A 20444-nucleotide genomic window follows, 5' to 3' on the forward strand; every position below is an offset into this window, starting at 1 on the left:
ACCCCGGCCTCCACCAATAGACTATCCACGGGGCTAGTGCGAAAAGCGCCAGTGGCAAGCCGAACCCCACAGTGGTGTATGGGGTCTAACAACTTCAACACTGAGGGTGACGCAGACCCATAGGCCAGGCTCCCATAATCAAGCCGGGACTGCACAAGGGCTCTGTACAATCGCAGCAGCGTGCAGCGATCTGCACCCCAAGATGTGTGGCTAAGGCAGCGGAGGGCGTTGAGGTGCCGCCAGCATTTTTGCTTCAGCTGAGTAACATGAGGAACCCATGTGAGCCGGGCATCAAACACGAGTCCCAAGAAGCGGCAAGTGTCCACCACTTCAAGCAGGTGGCCGTCGAGGTAAAGTTCAGGATGAGGGTGGACCGTCCGACACCTGCAGAAGTGCATAACTCGAGTCTTGGGTGCAGAGAACTGAAAACCATGAGTCAGAGCCCATGATGCTGCCTTGTGAACGGCGACTTGCAGCCTGCGGTCGGCGACTCCCGTAGTCGTGGAGCTAAATGAGATGCAGAAGTCGTCGGCATACAAAGAAGGAGACACCGACAACCTCACTGCTGCAGCCAGACCATTAATGGCCACTAGAAATAAGGAGACGCTCAACACTGAGCCCTGCGGGACCCCATTTTCCTGTATATAAGATGAACTAGAGGTGGCACCAACTTGCACCCGGAAAGAGCGGCGCAATAAAAAGCTTTGAAGGAAAGCCGGGAGCCGACCACGAAGACCCCACTCATGCAACGTGGCGAGGATGTGATGCATCCATGTGGTGTCATACACCTTCCGCAGATCGAAAAATACAGCAACGAGATGCTGACGTCGGGCAAAGGCCGTACGGACAGCAGATTCCAGCCGCACCAAATTGTCCACTGCAGACCGGCCCCGACGGAAGCCACCCTGGGATGGAGCGAGGAGACCGCGCGACTCAAGGACCCAACACAAACGCCGCCCCAACATACGTTCGAGCAATTTGCACAAAACGTTGGTGAGGGTAATGGGACGATAGCTGTCCACCGCCAGTGGGTCCGCACCGGGCTTCAAGATGGGGACAATAACACCCTCTCGCCATTGCGACGGGAACACGCCTTCACTCCAAATGCGATTAAATATCATGAGAATGTGTCTCTGGCAGTCCCTGGAGAGATGCTTCAGCATCTGCGCGTGGATGCAGTCTGGGCCTGGTGCTGTATCAGGACAATCGGGGAGGGCAGCGAGGAATTCCCTCTCGCTGAAAGGAGCATTGTATGTTTCAGAACAACGCATGTGGAATGAGAACGGCGTCCGCTCGGCTCACTCCTTTAGAGAGCGAAAGGCGGGGGGATAAGATGCAGTCGCAGAGCTCTGAGCAAAGTGCGCGGCAAGCCGTTCAGCAATGGCGGCAGCGTCCGTGCAGACAGCGCCGTCCAAGGAGAGCCCAGGGACACCCATATGGGTCTGGTATCCATAAATCCGCCGGATCCGGGGCCACACGAGTGAGGGGGAGACATGGGAGCCCAAGGATGAGACATACCTCTCCCAGCACTCCTGCTTACGCCATGCAATAAGACGACGGGCCAAGGCACGGAGCCTCTTAAAGGCGATGAGGGTCTCGAGAGACGGGTGCCGCCTATGACGCTGGAGAGCCCGCCGACGGTCGCGAATAGCCTCAGCAATCTCCGGCGACCACCAGGGTACAGCCTTCCTCCGAGGGAGGCCAGAAGATCGGGGGATGGCAGCCTCGGCCGCTGAAATGATGGACGTGGTTAAAACACGGACCACCTCGTCAATGTCACCCTGTGGGGGAGACTCAATGGCTGCAGCAGAAGTAAAAGCCGGCCAGTCTGCCCTGTGGAGAGCCCAGGGGGGCAGGCGCCCAGAAGAACGACACTGGGGTAGTGACAAATAGATGGGAAAATGGTCACTACCGCACAGGTCAGGGTGCACCCTCCAGTGGAGGGATGGGACAAGTCCGGGGCTGCAAAGAGAGAGATCGATGGCCGAGAACGAGCCATGGGCAACACTGAAATGCGTGGGAGCACTGGTGTTCAAGAGGCTAAGGTCGAGCTGAGCCAACAAATGCTCCACGGCCCGACCGCGGTCATCAGAGACAGCCCCACCCCATAAAGGGTTGTGGGCATTGAAATCGCCCAGAAGCAGCAATGGTGGCGGGAGTTGAGCCAGCAGTGCAGCCAAGACATGTCGGGGGAGCTCCCCATCCGGAGGAATGTAAACAGAGCAAACAGTAATAGCCGGCGAGAGCTCAACCCTGGCAGCAACTGCCTCTAAAGGTGTCTGAAGGGGTACTGGCGAGCTACAGACAGAGTGGTGAACAAAGAGGCAAACCCCCGATAACCGCGAAGGGCGGGGGTCCGCAGTGCAGGAAACCAAATTTCCTGCAGAGCAATGCAGAGAACAGGGGAATCACTCAGAAGCATCCGGAGCTCAGGCAGGTGGCGGAAATAACCGCCGCAAATTTCAGGTGCGGCTTAGATTCGGGAAAAATTTTTTTGCTTGATTTCGAGTCTCATTTTTCAGGTGCGGCTTAGATTCGAGTAAATACGGTACTCTCCTAAAGAAGCTCAAATATTATGGCACCAGAGGTCTTGCTGGTTAATGTTTTTCATTCTATCCCACTACAAGGTTGCACTACAGCTATACCACAGGCATTGGTTTTGTGTCTGCTCTTGTTTTTGTCATATATAAATGATCTATCATCATCATCATCATGTATGTAAAGAAGCAGAAATTGTTATCTTTGGTAAAGATGCAAGTAGTATATTCAAGGCTATTCTCAATGTTATTTTAATGTTCTGCCGCTAATCGTCATTTGCCTTCTTGCTTCCCTACACAGTGTTGTTAAGTCCAAATTACAAGCATTTAATTTTGTACACTCTTTTAAATGCTCTTTGTTCAATATCGAACTAATCTTGTGACATAGAAGACATTCAGGAGATGGCAGGATGGAGATCTTATGCAGATGGGCAGTAGGACAGGGGAAGAGGTGTGGGAGAGGGAGTGGGAGTGGTACAGGGATAGAGGGAGAAGGAGATACTGAACAGAGTTATGTATGGAACACTGTATGCATCAAAAAATTAAGAAATTATGTAAATGGTACGCATGCTGATATATTTCTCATGAACAGATATGCTATACTTGTAAAAGTGACTTTTTTTATATCATGGGGTTACTATTATGATTCACAGTCCATACAAATAACTGACTCTTACTGTTTATGCAAATGTACATAATAAGATCAACACTAACCAAGATAAATGATATGCTGGATCACTAATAATCACACAAAAGTGTCAAAATACGTTAAGAGCCCACAGTGATTGGAGGAAGTGGCTTATGGAAAAAAACTGAAGATATTTACTCATTTTTTGGTAGTAATAATTAATACGGGCCTTGCAAGGAAACCAAAATTCAGTGAGTATTGGCCAAAAGAAGTTGCATAAATATTCAGTCAGATCTTGATAATATTTCAAAGGAGTGCAAAGATTGGCAACTTGCTTTAAATGTTCAGGAATGTACAACTGTGCACTTCACAAAAAGAAAAATGGTTCAACTACGACTATAGTAGCAATGAGTCACATTCAGAATCAGCAAACTCATACAAATATCTGGGTGTAAGGCTCTGTAGGGATATGAAATGGAGTGATCATGTAGACTGTGCTGTGGGTAAAGCAGATGGTAGACTTCAGTTTAGGAAACTGCTTACAAATAACTCATGTGACCCATTCTCGAATATTGCTCAACTGTGGGAACCCATACCAAATAGGACTAACAAAGAATATTGAAGATATACAGAGGAGAGCAGCACGAATGGCCACAGGTTTGTTTGACCCATGGCAGAGTGCCACAGAGATGCTGAAGAAACTGAACTGAGGCTCTTGAAAATAGATGTAAACTATCCTGAGAGAGTTTGCTGACAAAGTTTCAAAAACCACCTTTCAATGATGACTCTAGGAATATACCACAACTCCCTACATATCACTCACATAGGGATCAAGAGGACAAGATTACAATAATTACACCACACATATAGGCAATCAAACAATCATTCTTCCAGCAATCCATCCATGAATGTGGCGGGAAGAAATCCTAATAAATGGTACAGTGGGACATACCCATTGCCATGCATTTCACAGTGGCTTGCAGAGTATAGATGTAGATGAATCAATATTTCTTAATTCCTTTCCTGTAACCACTGCAAGCCATGATAGGTCCAAAGCAGTTTCACCGAACTTGCACCTCAATAACAATGAGATGTGTCTTCCTTGTAGCCAACCTAATCATGATTCATTTCTGACATTCGCCATTTTTAGTTCATTTTAATTCTGTGCTGAAAAGAAACACTTTGACTCTGTTCAAATCATGATGCTGCTCTTTGAATACCAATGTGTATCAAAACACAATACTCCACAGCAAATTGTGTATAAAAATTGTTTGTACAAGACTCAGTAAACTATGTTGTTAATAATCTCTCATGAACAAGTAGACCACAGTTTTTGAACTACGGTTATACGAAAGCTGAATTTTTTTTCTTTCATGGGCATATTGAGCTGTGTCATGGGCACAGTGTAAGTTTGCCTCTACTCTTGTTCAGTATCCGATTTCATACAGATCTGGCAACAAGATTTATGTATGTAAAATGTGTGTATTATATATTGTGTATGTTTGTTGTAACAATGTTTTAAAGACTTGGTTTGTTGGAGCCCAAAAGGAGATTAATGCATGAAGTAGCAGTGAGGCAGCCTCTGGTCTTCACAGAAAGCAGAGATGTAACAACACTGCAGAGTAGCTGGCCACCACGCAAGCTCCCCGAAGGCTGAGAATGACAATGAAATCTTTCTCAAAAGTCAAGGTTGTTCACAATGATGGTTCCAAATGACTTTTACTTGAGAAGAATAAGCAGTCCACATACAAGCTTCATAGGAGTCAGTTTAGCAAAAGACAACAGGTCATTGCCCATGGTGGGGTCAGACTTTCTGATAAGCAGACTTACAGGTTCGGTAAGTCTAATTTTTTGAATACTACCATGAACTGGTGTGGCTCCAAGATTTTTTTCTCCTAAGACAGATATATGACCAACTTTGAGTAGATTCAGCTGATAATGTTTGCTCCTATGAATTGTTTAGTTCTGCCAAGGAAGATTTTTATTGATTAATAGTATTTTCTGTGCAGAAATAATAATGAATGGTTTATGTGGAAGGAACTGTAGTAGCCAAGTCTTCATTCTGTGGTAGTCAATGATGTAATTGATTGTACCACAAATTATCCTAATTTCATCCAAGTTGCTCTGATAGCTATCTGAAAGCGCTCACAGAGGTAATTAGATTGATGCTCTTATTTTGTGGAGCGTTGGGTGCTTTTGTGGTGCCTTGAGTGAGGAATTGACTCGTGTGCGTATTATTGGATGTCTGGGCACTAGCAGATTATGACTGGAATTACTTGGCTTAGCATGTGTAACAGACAGCCAACCAGTTGCAATAAATCGTGGTTTTCAATTAACCTTTAGCACGGGTTCAACAGATTTAAATTTGTCTTTCTCAGGACAAGAAACCTGCATACACTGCAATAACACAACTTGCAATCAAAACACCATGGACCAATATTACATGTATAACAGAAACTACTATCTACAGCAAGTGCAGGCATGTCACAAACAACATGATATATACCAACATAGGACAAGTAGTACTCATAAACTTCACATTAGGAATCAGTCAGTAAAGTTATTTCAACATGAATTGTGTCAGAAATGGTCTGTACATCCATATGTAAAAATTAAGGCCCCTAAAATCTAGAGCCTGTCACATCAGTAAAACCAACCTAATAAAATACTAGAGCATTTTAAGAGCTACATGCTGACTCAGGGGGAGTGGAGAGTGACACCAGGAAAACAAATCTTGTGGCGCACGCACTGATAAACATGTATACTTTGTGGCATAAACAACCAATAAGCATAAGCACATAGAAATTACTAACAGAAATACATCATGCAAATCAATGAGTATAGAATAAGATGTTTAAAAAGACAAATATATAAAATATGCTAGCATATGTTAAGACCCTTATAGGACTATCTGTAATTATCATACAAAAATAGTGATGTCTGTGCATAAGTACGTCATTACAAGCATAATGACAGCAACGACATAAATATAAATTCCAGTATATCATCATATGAAAAGTAATAGTGCCAGCGCATAAGCATGCTATTAAAATTAAAGACAGTAAAGAGCAAAAATTCATAGTCTCTGGATAGTGGTAAACATAACAAAAGTGGGTGGCATCAATATGTTAGTACAACATAAACTGACAAACTAAACTGTATGCACAAAAATTATATAATAGAAATTTGAGGAACTGAAGCACTCACAAAGGCTACCGGCAGTTGTATGAAGATTTTTTTGCGAACAGTATGGTTTTGAAACCACTGAAAAATTGGCTACAGTGAGCTGCAGCAGGTCTTTAGTAAATCTCATCTTTGCCTTCAAAATGTTTATAGATCTCTAATTCTTCTCAAAGGTCCATCCTACACCCTTTGATTTTGCTGTAAAGAATAACCATGTCTTCCAAATTTTTCACAGTATGGTTGGCAATCAGTAGATGTTCAGCAAACGGAGTTGTGCATGTTAGCTCCTTTCTTTCCTAACAGATGCTCTTTGTATCTTCTCCTCACAGCTCTGCCTGTTTGACAAATGTAATAGCATAGGCAATTGTTGCACATTAATTTATAGACACCTGAAATGGAAAATGAGTCGCCAGTACTTTCCACTGTATGCAAAAGTTGTCTCTGCAAACTATTGTATGAAGAGAAAATTACATTACAATTATATTTATTAACTAGAAGTCATTTAATTCTATACAAAATATTTCCCAAGACGGGACTGCATACAAATTTGTTACTGTGGGAGGAAAGGTCAGTCCACAACATCGAACATTCTTGAGGTTTTCTTTCTGAAGATCTACCATGCCCTGGTCCACGATGTTTTCGTTGTAAGTTATGTTATAGCATTGTATGCAGGTTTCTTGTTCTTATATGGAAGATGGGTTTAAATCTGTTGAAACCATGATAAAGGTTAACTGAAAACCGCCATTTATTGCAACTGGTTGGCTGTCCAGTACATCTACTGTTCTGTAGCCATTGCTGTAGTGCAGCTCTGTTCAAAATATTACTTGGCTTGTCATATTGACTTTGTCCACAAGCATCTAAATTGATCATCCCCTTGACCACTGTTTAAAGTGAAACCCAGTATGGAAGAACCATCAAACAAACAGCACATAGCAAAACTGTGAATATGTTGACTATTTAAGACAAGTGGGCAAATTTCATTTAAGGAACTATAGTGAGTCGGGATTTGCCAACACATGAAGAGGCAGAGGTTTGCTGAATTGTCTAATTTTCAGGAACCAAAGGGACTGTGGCACGAAGGACTTTTTCCTTTGTTTTTTGTGTTTCATTGCTGTTCATGAGGGGAATTAATAGTTTCGTTGCTGTCACTTACACACAAGCTACATTCATCTGTACTGGAATACCTAACATTCTTAACAAAGAAAGCTAAATGCATTGCTGAAGAGTACACTAAAATAAAGAACTTGTGTTGACTGTTCATTGCAGTAGAAAGTAATACTTCTCTGGCTGAAATATTTTGATACTACATCCTAGGCAATGTAATTCTACTGAGAGAAAAATATGCTTACAAATTTCACATTCGCCTAGGAAAGCAAAAGTCACCATTATCGATGAGTTAATTTGACCAAAGGTGGAGAAAACCTACAAGGAAAGTAACTAATAGGAATTAGATAATGAAAAGTAAAGAATATTTATATGTTAGGCTGATCAAAAGTACAGTGGTCATATAATTGGCTATCAACATAGTTACAGCAAGGAAGAAAAGATAATTACACAATTACTAACTGAATAAAAAAAAACTAGTTAACAGAAAGGAATTGAAATCACCCTCAATTGGGAATTGAGTTTAGTATAGAAAGGTAACTTTTGTTTATGCAATTCCTTTCCATAGTTACTGAGTATATTCGCGGATAATCAGAGGTTGCATTATCACAGCGTTACATTATGACCAGCTAAGAAATTCACAAATATTTTGAATTAAGGAGAGAGAGTTTCATAATAAACAAATAAATTTTAATTACATCATATTGTAAAGGAAGAGAAATTAATTTTTCTCATACCATAGTTAAGGGAAAAATAATCCGCATCACATTAAATCGCCAATATTATGTAGCAGATGAGGATTACCTCAGATAAATGCTTGATGATATAATTTATGAGTCACAACTGAGTTTATCGCCACTGACAAAAAGCAATTTTCACATATTTTGTTAGGAAGAGTTTTTTCAAAGTTTTTTCTCAGAAGTAAATTTTTGCCTATGAAGGCGTTGCCTCTTAATATTAGTCTGAGTTGAGCCTATTTGCTAACTGTTCATTAGTCTCATTAGTTTCGGGCAAGATGTGGTAACTAAGTTTCTGACATAAGTCTTAAGTCTGCATTGCGTATAGTAAAGTACAGTATGTTTTCTTATTTTTTATTTATTTATTTATTTATTTCTGAAAGTATTTGTATGGAGTGTGGCCATGTACGGAAGTGAAAATGGACGATAAATAGTTTGGACAAGAAGAGAATAGAAGCTTTCAAAATGTGGTGCTACAGAAGAATGCTGAAGATTAGATGGGTAGGTATTGAACAGAACTGGGAAGAAGAGAAATTTGTGGCACAACTTGACTAGAAGAAGGGATCGGTTGGTAGGGCATATTCTGAGGTATCAAGAGATCGCCAATTTAGTGGTGGAGGGCAGCGTGGAGGGTAAAAATCGTAGAGGGAGACCAAGAAATGAATACACTAAGCAGATTCAGAAGGATGTAGGCTGCAGTAGGTACTAGGAGATGAAGAACCTTGCACAGGATAGAGAAGCATGGAGAGCTGCATCAAACCGGTCTCAGGACTGAAGACTACAACAACAACATTTATTTTTGAGGGCCTTAGTTTCCCTTCCTTACAAGAAACAATATATATAGTCATTAAAAGAGTAGGATTGTGTATTCAACTTTCGTTAAGAAACTGTAAGGACTTTCAGCAATCCTGGAATCTAATGTGGAAAGTCAGGTATGGCAATTTATGAAATCTCCTATTATAATCACTGCATAAATTTCTGGTGTGCTGGATGGCAGATGTACCTGAGTAGTAGCGCAACAGGAAGCTAGTTAAACACAGTGTGGTGGCTTGTGCAGTGGCTCACTCTTTTGTAACATTTAAATGTAATTAGAACTCTAGTCTACATGCCAGCACAGTACAATATACACCGATGAGCCTAGGCCTAAACATTATGATGAGTGCCACCTGTTGGCACTATGGGCATGACACAGTATGCAAGGCATGCAGGTGGAGAAGCAACAAATGGGGAATCATTCAAGCAACAATACAGGCCAAAAACAGAGGAGCTCACCGACACAAGTGTCTTCAACAAAGGGAAGACTGTTATGACCTGGCAACAGGGACTGAGCATCTCAGAAAGCGCGAAGCTTACCGGCTGAATGCTACTCTCGTAAGCATCCATGGAAAGTTAATGATGGACAGTGAAACTGCGGATAGGTAACAAGGTGTTGGCTATCCACACCTCATCACAGATTGTGTAGGTCAAAGGCTTGTCCCCTCTGTAAAGCCCAATCTCATAACTTGTCCAAAACATCATACAATAGGAACAATGACATTATAAAGCAAACTTATAATTTACAGAACTAAAACGAACTTAGTTAACAAAACTGAATCAAGACATTAAAACATATTAAATAATGTTGTAATATATTGTGTGGTAATGAAAATGGTGTCCATGAAGGGTTTAATATGTTCAAATTCCAAAACAAGTCCAGGAAATAGCAGCCTGAATACCTTTGTTATTTTCTGCAAGCAAATTGTCTAAGGTACACAGTTCATCCAACTTTATGTAGATTAGCAAGTGGAGTGGATCCTGAAATTCACCATGTCCACAGCTTCATCAGTACTTATGTAGTGCCATTTCTCCGAATTTTCTTTTCACTGGAATGAGCCAGTTCTTAGATGATTCAGGATTTTCAGTCATACAAAGGAGTTCAAAACCCCCAGAAAATTCCTCCTTCAGGATGTTCCATGGCCCTATTGCGGACAAGTTCTGCGAGAGTTATACTTAATTTTTATTAGGTGATAAAGAAACTGCTTTGGTCAATTTTAAGAAGCTCTTTCTTTATTTCAGTCTCATTGGCTGAGGAATATGTCCAGATATTGTGTGTCTGGGGTTTGTTTCTTGCATTTGTTTTCCAAGAGTACCATGATGGTGTAGGCACAAGTGTTTTGGAGCACATAGCTCAGCACACACTGTTGAACGTGGAGCTCTGCAGCAGACAATTCCTGTGTGTTTCCACGTTAACCAAACGACATCGTCAGTTACATTTGCAGTGGGACTGGGATCACTGAGATTGGACCATGGGTCCATGGAAATGTGTTGCCAATTAGATTATTCCCATTTCTTCTTACACCAGGTCAATGGACTTGTCCGGATATGCTGTGAACCAGGCAAATAGCTGCTCGAAATCTGCACAGCGAGACGGATGTGGGCCAGTGGAGGACAATATTATGGTATGGCCAACATTCACCTGAGCTTATATGGGACCTGTGATACTAACCAAAAAGACCACAAAAGATATGGGCTAATGAAGATTACAACAGGCCAACTGTATCCCTTCACAGTTGATGTATTTGCTGATAGTGATGGCAGGATAACCGTTACTGTTACAAGGCCAGAATTGTGCTACAGTGGTCTGAGAAGCATGATAATGAATTCAAATTGATGTCTTCGCAAACAGAGCTCTCCTGATCTTAACCTGATGGAACACATCTGTGGCACTGTTGGGTGCCAGCTCTACATGCACAAATCACTGGTCTGTAATTTACAGGAATTGTGTGACCTGTGTGTTGATATCTCGTGCCACATACTTCTAGAAACCTACGAAGGACTTGTCGAATCTGCACCGCACAGAATCACTGCTGTATTGTGATCCAAAGGTGAACCAACACTATTGAGTAATTATATATTTTGACTTTTAAGTAAGAGCTTGACGTGCAACTGGGGTTGGCAGGAGGTGAGTTGGTGGGGCTGGGATTTTCAGGCTTATTATTATAAGTAAATTAGCTGATACTACCTGTATACACATACTAATATTCATGATAGTGCTTGATACAGGTTACTGTAATTTGTGACAGACCTGATCACATCTACATGAGTCATGTTTATATTAAAATGTGATGTTCACATCTAGTGAACTGGTCAAAACATTTATTTGCCTTCAATAAGGATTTATTTGTGTCTTTTGTGAGACATTTGCAGGCAGTGAGTTTTGTAACTATTAAAAGTATTTTTACTGGGTGACTGTCGTGTCCATCAAGAATGATTTGTAAATCTTAGAGAAGGTTTGTCATGACATTACCAACCTGAAAATTACATATGTAGTTAAGGCAAGGTGGAATACCTCCACATGCTATACCTTCATTTCTTGCATAAGAACTATTTTCTATGTTACTTGCATAATACACATATGCTTATATAAATTATCAAACTTCTTATTCCAGCTGTATTTTTCTAAACTTTGTCATAAGGTACATAGTTAACAACCTGCTGATAACACTGCAATTAGTTGATATTGAAACATTTAAAAATACTAAAAAATTCCAATTCATTGTAATGATTTGCACCTCAAAGTATGACCCACTATACAGGGTGATTCAAAAAGAATACCACAACTTTAGGAATTTAAAACTCTGCAACGACAAAAGGCAGAGCTAAGCACTATCTGTCGGCGAATTAAGGGAGCTATAAAGTTTCATTTAGTTGTACATTTGCTCGCCATTTCAGCCAATAAAGTTTTTGGTCCCTTTTTCTTCGAAGGTGCTACTGTAACTGGACTACAGTATCTGGAGATGTTAGAGAATTGGCTGTTCCCTCAGCTCAAACAAGAAGCACAACAATTCATATTTCAGCAAGATGGAGCGCCACCACATTGGCACTTATCTGTCCGTAACTACCTGAACGTCAACTACCCGAGGCGATGGATCGGCCGCCAGGCAGCCCCTGACAGAGCACTTCATCACTGGCCTCCAAGAAGCCCTGATCTTACCCCCTGCGATTTTTTCTTATGGGGGTATGTTAAGGATATGGTGTTTCCGCCACCTCTCCCAGAAACGAGAAATAACAGCAGCTATCCAAACTGTTACGCCTGATATGCTACAGAGAGTGTGGAACGAGTTGGAGTATCGGGTTGATATTGCTCGTGTGTCTGGAGGGGGCCATATTGAACATCTCTGAACTTGTTTTTGAGTGAAAAAAAACCTTTTTAAATACTCTTTGTAATGATGTATAACAGAAGGTTATATTATGTTTCTTTCATTAAATACACATTTTTAAAGTTGTGGTATTCTTTTTGAATCACCCTGTAGTTGGAGTGACAAATGATGGTGGTCTAATTTAGGCTTGTACTGTATACCCATGTCACACATTCTCCGACAGCCAGTGAGTGATCAGTAAAACTCCAAGTGGTCTTCTGTGAATGTTGTACCCAATAGAAGCATTAAACTGAATCACATAAATATGTTAGGAAAAAAAAACAGCTACTCTAAATAAAGCCAATGGATCCAACTCTGCCTAAATTATTAAGCTGCTGCTATTATACAAATCTTCAGACAAAGTATTTACGTAAATTTTCACATACCCCTCTCAGCTGTCTATATAGTGTCCAAGTAAGGATCAATCTGATAGAAATACAGGGATTGGACAAAAATATGGAAACAACATCAGAAATGGATGCTTGAACATAAATGCAGATGCCAGCCAAGCCTGAAAGTTGTGCTGCTGTATTTGACCATGGGCACCTGAGCAACCACCTCAGTATGTTGCAAATGTCAGTCATGGTCAGAACAGTGTCCTGTGTAGTTGTGACTGCATTATGTCGGAGCTAAGTGAATTCGAACATAGGTAAATTGATGGTGCTCGTATGATGGGTGCTTCTGTAACAAGGTAGCTGAAGTATTTGGTGCTTCACAAAACACTGTATTGAAGATTTATACGACATAAAGGGAAAGTGGAAAATCAACATCCACTCAGTCACAAAACGGATGAAAGTGTGTGTTAAGTGATCATGACAGACAGTTGCTGAAGAGGATTGTGATGAAAAATAAAAGGCTGACAGCTTCAAAAGTCACTGCAGAACTGAATGCAGCAGTCATAGGTGGTGCGAAAGACATAAAACCTGAACTATGGCACAAGGGAAGGCAGTCATTTTGTCAGATGAGTCTTGTTGCATGCTGTTTCCAACTGCTGACCAAGTTTACATCCCAAGAGTGAATCACGGTCAGAGGGGAGGGGGGATACAGGGTGTGGGAGGTGGAGAGGGGGTGATGATTTGAGGAGCCATACTGTGGTATTCCTGCCAAGGGTTTTGCGACCATTTTGGCTGATCAGGTCCATCCCATGCTACAATGTTTGTTCCCCAATGGTGATATCAAGTTTTAAGACAACAGGCTCCTGTTCACACTGTCTGCATTGTCCAAGATAAGGTTTCGTGAGCACGAGGATGAATTTTCGCATCTCCCCTAGCCACCACATTCACCATATCTCAATACATTTTACCCTCTGTGGTCTACTTTGGAGAGAAGGGTGCATGATCGCTACCCACCTCCATAATCATTACCTGAACTTGCCACTTTTGATGGAATAAAGGTATACGAGTCCTTTGAAAATCATACAGGACCTGTATTTATCCTTTCTGAGGAGAAAAAAATGTTCAAATGTGTGTGAAATCTTATGGGACTCAACTGCTAAGGTCATCAGTCCCTAGGCTTACACACTACTTAACCTAAATTATCCTAAGGACAAACACACACACCCATGCCCGAGGGAGGACTCGAACCTCCGCCAGGACCAACCGCACAGGCCATGACTGCAGCGTCTTAGACCACTCGGCTTCTGAGGAGAGTGGAAGCTATTATGAATGCCAACAAGCATAATGATGTGTTGTGTTTTTGGTGTTTCCATATTTTTATCCACTTCCTGTATTAGACATCTGCAGAATTCTGATAAATTGTAGACGAAGAGGCTAATGAGATATGGAGTATTCGTATTGGCATGTAGGTTATCTACTTTATACAGTAGTTTTAATGTACATTTCTGTAGAATGAACACTTTTATCACCTATGCTGCAATGTCCCAGAAGATAATACCATACGATGGAACTGAATGAATATGGAAAGTATAAGAGCAACCCTGTCTGCACGTCAACCGAGTGAAAACATACATTGCGGACAGTTATTTCCTGCACTGTCCTTATTCTGACAGCCACAGCCTCAAGAGGAGTTTGAAGGAGCACAGGTTCACTACACACCGAATTCAGGACATAGGTGCATACTCCACCTGACACACTATTATATTTGCTATAGTTTTTGTAATATCCCCTATAGCTGCAAACGGCAGGGATCCGCACTGTCAGGAATCAGGTTTCCTGGAGCATAAAGAAGAAAGCAAGTGTAAAGCTTAACAGTTGTCACATTTCAGCCAGGTGGTGAAAACAAGTGTCGCAGATCCACTGGAGGATGACATTGGCTGGAGGCTGGAAAGGCATGGAGGGATCAAGGAGCCAGTTTACACCTCAAAGTCCCCTGCTGCCACTGAGTACCTGTGTGATATTCATAGGGTCTGAGGGTCTGGCGAGATCTCAGTCGTCAGGAGACACCAGAATTCCACCTCGTCCTCAGATGCAGAGCTTATCAGTAACAGTGGTGTGGGGGCCACTGCAATTTGGATGTCTCTCACTGCTCCTGGAACTTCTCTGGCTGGTAGGACTTCACTGATTCAGTCTCAGCGACTGAGGAGGATCTTGAAGCACTATGACTAGCTGCCTGTGAATTCTTCAGCCACTGGCTGGTGTCCTCTTTCCCACTGGTAGGAACCTGGGAAGGGAGTGATCCAAGGGACCCCTTCCTAATGAGAGGAGCCGAAGAAGAATGATGTTTCTCCTGCTGAGAAGTGGGGACTTATGTCCCCAATGATTATGGGGTGGGGGTGGGGCAGGGCATTGCTCACGAAGTAGGTGTTGCGAGAGCAACAGGCATAGGAGTGCCCCCTCACCGACCAGGGGGCAGATGTAGTCTTGAGACCCTATGGACCAACTATAAATGGCGGAACCGATGAGGCTGGAACTGTTGTTGTAGCTGCAGCGTAAGATGATGTCATGCTCACAGGGTTTAGCCTTTCAAATTTCCTCTTAGACTTTGTGTAGGTCAGTTGGTCCAGGGTCTTGTATTCCATGATTTTTCTGAGAATCCTGCAGTCCAGCAAGCAAGGGGAATGGTGCTCACTGCAGTTGACACAGACGTGAGATGGGGCACATGGAGCATTGGGATGTGATGGACATCCACAATCTTGACATGTGATTCTGGAAGTACAGCGAGAAGACATATGCCCAAACTTCCAGCACTTAAAGCACCACATCGGGTGAGGGATATATGGCTTTAGATCACAGTGGTATACCATCACATTGACCTTATGGCGTAATGTGTCACCCTCAAAGGTCTCGATGAAGGCACTGGTGGCAACCTGATTATCCTTCAGACCCCTATGGAAGTGCTTGACGAAATGGAAACCTCATTGCTCTAAGTAGACACACAACTCATTATCAGACTGCAAAAGAGGTCCCTGTGGAATGTAATACCCTGGACCATATTTAAGCTCTTATGGGGTATGATGGAAACAGAAACAGCCCCCCCTCCCCCCGGCTTGTCACAGGCAAGTAATGCCCATGCCTAGGCAGAGGACTCTGTTTCTATCAGGACTGACCCAGATCACATTTTGGACAATCCCTCTATGTCCCCAAACTTGTCCTCTAAATACTCCACAAAAAACTGAGGCTTCATCAACAGGAAAGATTCCCCACCAGCTCTTGTACATTCTAGGTACTGGGCAAATAAGGTTCTCTTCTATCTTTAGCCTGCCATTCCTCCCATGGTGTCGCCAGGGAGGGAAATGATTTGAGGTCATACTGCCTTGCATGGAACTGAGACCTTGAAAGCTTAGAGATTGCTGGTGTTTGACCACCTGCAAGAGATGACATAGTCTGCTTCATGGTGGGTCATCTGCCCTCATGCCATCCACTTCAACCAGGTGCCCTCCCCATGGGTGTCATCCAGCCTCAGCAAAGGCCACCTGGCAAGATGACCATTGCCGGGGTCCTGGTACCCCGGGTAGATGGGCATCTACTCCTTGGCATACATGGGGAGTTAATGGCGCAGAGCAATTGCTGTACAGTCAGGAGGCTACAACCAAGAGGGTACATGGTGACCCCATCACAACAGACTGGCCACCATGCTGGATATCAGGTGCAAACAAGTCCATTATCATCGTCAGTGTAGAAAAAGACACTGCACAGTGGTTGGAGGAAACACGACTGGGAAGCTGTCCTTTCCCAATGGATGGAGAATGAGTGGAATTGCAGATCCATGATGATGAAGGTGGCCGCCTCTTCGCAATAATTTTGAGGTTAAATCCTATAGGAGACCATTATAGACAGGCCAAAACATTTGAGACTCTGTTTAGTCACCTCTTACGAAAGGCAGGAATACTTCGGGCCTATTCTAACCCCGGAACCCGCAGGAGGAGAGGAAGTCTGTCCTGGTGACACTGAATGACAGACGGACGTAAACAGTACAAAGGGAAGAGGTGAAGTGAGGGAGGAAAATTCAGATTGCAGCTGCTTGGAGCTGGGTGCTCAGGGAGATGGTTTGACTGTGAATCACATCCTAGAAGATGGAATGCCATCCTCAGAAAGGGGGGGGGGGGGGGGGGAGAGCCTGTCGGTTGTGTAGCAGGTGACATCACCATGTTGTGGCTAGAGGGATGGAGCAAGCTTTTGCAGGAGTACTCCTTCTGATCTTTCCAGCCTGCCGGTTGTGTAGCAGGTGATTTTGTTACATGATGTGAAAATTTGGTGGCCTGTAACACCGCTGGAGTAGGAGGAGACGGGGATGCTACCATAACACTGGGAGATTTTACAACTGCGGTGCTAAATTTGAGATCACATGTCTCCTTGGCCATGTCCTTCATGGAGAGAGATGTAGAAAGAGCAGTACTGTAACTGCCAGATGGTAAAATGCAGGTTTTCAGCAAGCCAACATCTAGTGAGTGACAGGGTAAGGCACTTTTTCCTTCACCCTGATCTCATTGAGACACATGGGACAGTCTCAGGAGGAGGCTGCATAATCGCCATCGCAATTCATACAGTGGGAAGAAGGAGGTGCACGAACACACTCGTGAGCATCCCTGTCACAGGTTACACATTTGCTGGGTGTCGACAGCACATTCGAGTGTGGTTGTAACGATGACAATGGTAGCAGCGCATTGAGTTCGCAATGTACAGTCGGACTATAACAACTTCATATCCTGCTTGATAGAAAAACAGGAAAAAAAAGAGTGCATGTGGGCACTGGGATGTATCTGCCTTTTTCATCGTCCGATGCACTGCAATGATCCCCTTATCAGAGGTAGGTTTGGATTTCTGTCTCGTTCAAACCATCGAACAGCCTACAGTAAATAAATTCAGCATTCGATGGGCCTCGACACAAACAGGACACCATGAAGGAGCGAAGTTGTAAGCAGTTGTTGTGCTTGGGAATCACTAGTAGTCTCCAAAAGCCATTGCGTAAACGAGAGCACGATTTCACAGGACTGGGAATTGCATCAACACCTTTCTGAATAATAAATGGATTATCTGTAGAAAACGACCACCTGTCTTCAGTACATGATACCACAAAGAACAGAGGTGCAGCTGGCAGGATCTTTGAATTGTTAGCCTCATCCATTTATGTTTAGCAGATGTAGACAGAGATGATGATGTTGGGTTCATTGAGAGAAAATTCTCCACGACAGCTAGCACCTCCGATAGCATGCTCCTTCAGGTCACACCCCATAAACACCTGACAATGGGACCAACTGACAATTTGGGAATGTTATAGACCATGCAATCACTCCTTCCTGGACCTGGCCTGTACTAGGGCATATGTGCAAACCCTATCTGTCGACCCACGGCTGGAAGTTGTGTTACTCAGTCACCTGTTACACGTAAGATACATGGTCCCACCTTCAGGAGCCCACAGGGAGGAAGAATTAAAAGAGGAACCTTGAATGCCAAAGGGGAGGAACAAAGACAGAAAAAAGAACAAAAAAGCAGTGGAGAGACTGTTCTGATGTCAGGGTACTGAAAATGCACAACACATTCCCAAATATACCGACATGTTCTCCAAGGGAGGGGAAAAAGAATAGCAAGAGGAGAGACATGCAGCATGGAAGGGAAAAGATGCTGCAAAGGCTAGGGCCCCATGGTTGCCAAGCAAGAACTTGCCAAAGTGTGGTGAGGCCCCTGGGGAGATTCGGTCTTGCGGTCAATATGGATGGTTTACCTGGGTCTACCGATGATTTTTTGCACTTGGGATTCTCAAAATAAATCCACTTTTCATCCCCTGTAACTACATGATGTAAGAATGACTTTTGTACCGAGTGAGCAAAATGTCACATGTGTTTTTGCTCTTTTCCATTTGCCTGTCATTCAATTCATGTGATACCCACCTATGGGTCTTCTGAATCTTTCCCACTTGTTGAGTAATGCCCAATTGCTCAGAAAGTTGTTTTGTGTTTACAAATCATTTTAGTTCAACAATGCTTCCAGTTCCATATCTTCCTTTTTTTGGCGATTTTCCACATTCCTTGTCTGCAACATCAAACCCACCATTTTTGAAATGCCGAAACCATCATTCACATATATCTTGCAATGAAACATGTCCGCCATAAGCTTCCTCAAGTAATCGATATGATTCTGCAGCAGTTTTATTCAAATGAAAACAAAAAATTAATGCTTCCACAAACGCCCTTTGTTCGGCATGAATTTTGACATATTGAACACAACACTATACACACACTTCTCTAATTTATCACTCATGCACTTGCTGATGACACAACAAAATGATGCAATGTCAAATCTTTATAGCACAAACTACAGTGGTACGACATCTGTTGTCTGAAATCTGCATTTCATACTTGTACACCTGGTAATGAGATGGTTGCATACCTGAAAATTTGTCATCTTATTCCAGTCAAGAATCTGAAATTGGGACAGTGTTATCTAGGGTGCCCTTCCTCTGTGGAAAAGCATCAGTTTTGTGTAGTAAACATAAGGACACATTTAGGTAACCAACAAGAGATGAAAAAGCAGGTGATATATTTTGAGTACCCTTGATATCCAAAACCACACCTTATAAATTTGCCAGGTGCTGCTCCTAAGCATCTCTGGTGTTTCAACAGATATTTGCAACTTTGTTTTTGGAATGTGTAAAGGTAGTCATTGTGTGCAAGGTCCAATGTAATGTGTAATGAAATGCATCAGTTTGTTTCTCATCACAAACTAAATGAATTTACAACTGAAATTTTACGTTCCCATTCTACAATATAGTTCCAAATTGTTTTAGTGCAATATTTGTTCTAATGATGTGTTTTAACAGGCGTAGCTAAACACTTAGAATAATGGGAGACAGGCAAAAGTTGGTATGAAAAAACAATAATAACTGGTATACATCCGACTACTTCATCTTTTTTACCTGAATTTCACCTTCTCGTCTCATGCACTGTCCTGCACCACTGTCTATGTGCTAGGTGTCACATGAATAAGTGATGAGTGGTATGTTTCAGTTGACTCCATCTACATATTGCTAAAATGAAATTGCAAATACCTTCCAAAACACCATGGAATATCCACATGATGAATCTCAGGGTACAGACTCAGTATATATGTTACTAATCATTTGGAACAATGGTTGTGGTGACAAACTGATCTGTAGTGTAGCCCAAAGTCTAGGTTGGATTAGAAGGTCATAATCTAGTTGCAAGTTGGTAAAGTCAACAAATGTGATGTGAGAAGAATTTCAGCTACAGTTACTAAACAATAGTGATTGAGAAGGATGTTGAGTGATCAGGTGTTACACAACAAGCAATAAAATTTTTATTCTTGTGGTGAATACCACCTAAACTGTACGCGTGACAACTGTTTGTTTTTGTTAATACATTGTGCATTTTGTGAAACTATTCACTTCACCATTTGACACAATTACTTTACGCTGAAGCTGCTATGAAACACCTTGTCTGCTGCTTTCTCATTGAGCTCTTATTAGTGATAAGAAATGGACAGAGTATGTGTCTAATGTTGAGGGTTGCATACCTTAGAAATCAAGTGCTGCATGTCAGAAGGGGACTGTTCAAGCTGGTGGAGGCTCTGTAATTGTGTGGCGCATGTGTAGTTGGAGTGATATGGGACACCTCATACATCTAGATACAACTCTGACAGGTGACACCTACATCAGCACCTGT

The 20444-nt window shown here is 42.6% G+C and overlaps 1 protein-coding gene across 1 annotated transcript in view; it reads right to left on the reverse strand.

The window, feature by feature from the left end:
• LOC124545054 (solute carrier family 15 member 4-like) overlaps nt 1-20444 on the reverse strand; it is a 70213-nt gene that overhangs the window by 21953 nt on the left and 27816 nt on the right. The gene's annotated exons all lie outside the window — the stretch shown is intronic.

This window comes from Schistocerca americana, chromosome 8 (genome assembly GCF_021461395.2).
Source record: "Schistocerca americana isolate TAMUIC-IGC-003095 chromosome 8, iqSchAmer2.1, whole genome shotgun sequence".
In the NCBI taxonomy this organism is placed as follows: domain Eukaryota; kingdom Metazoa; phylum Arthropoda; class Insecta; order Orthoptera; family Acrididae; genus Schistocerca; species Schistocerca americana.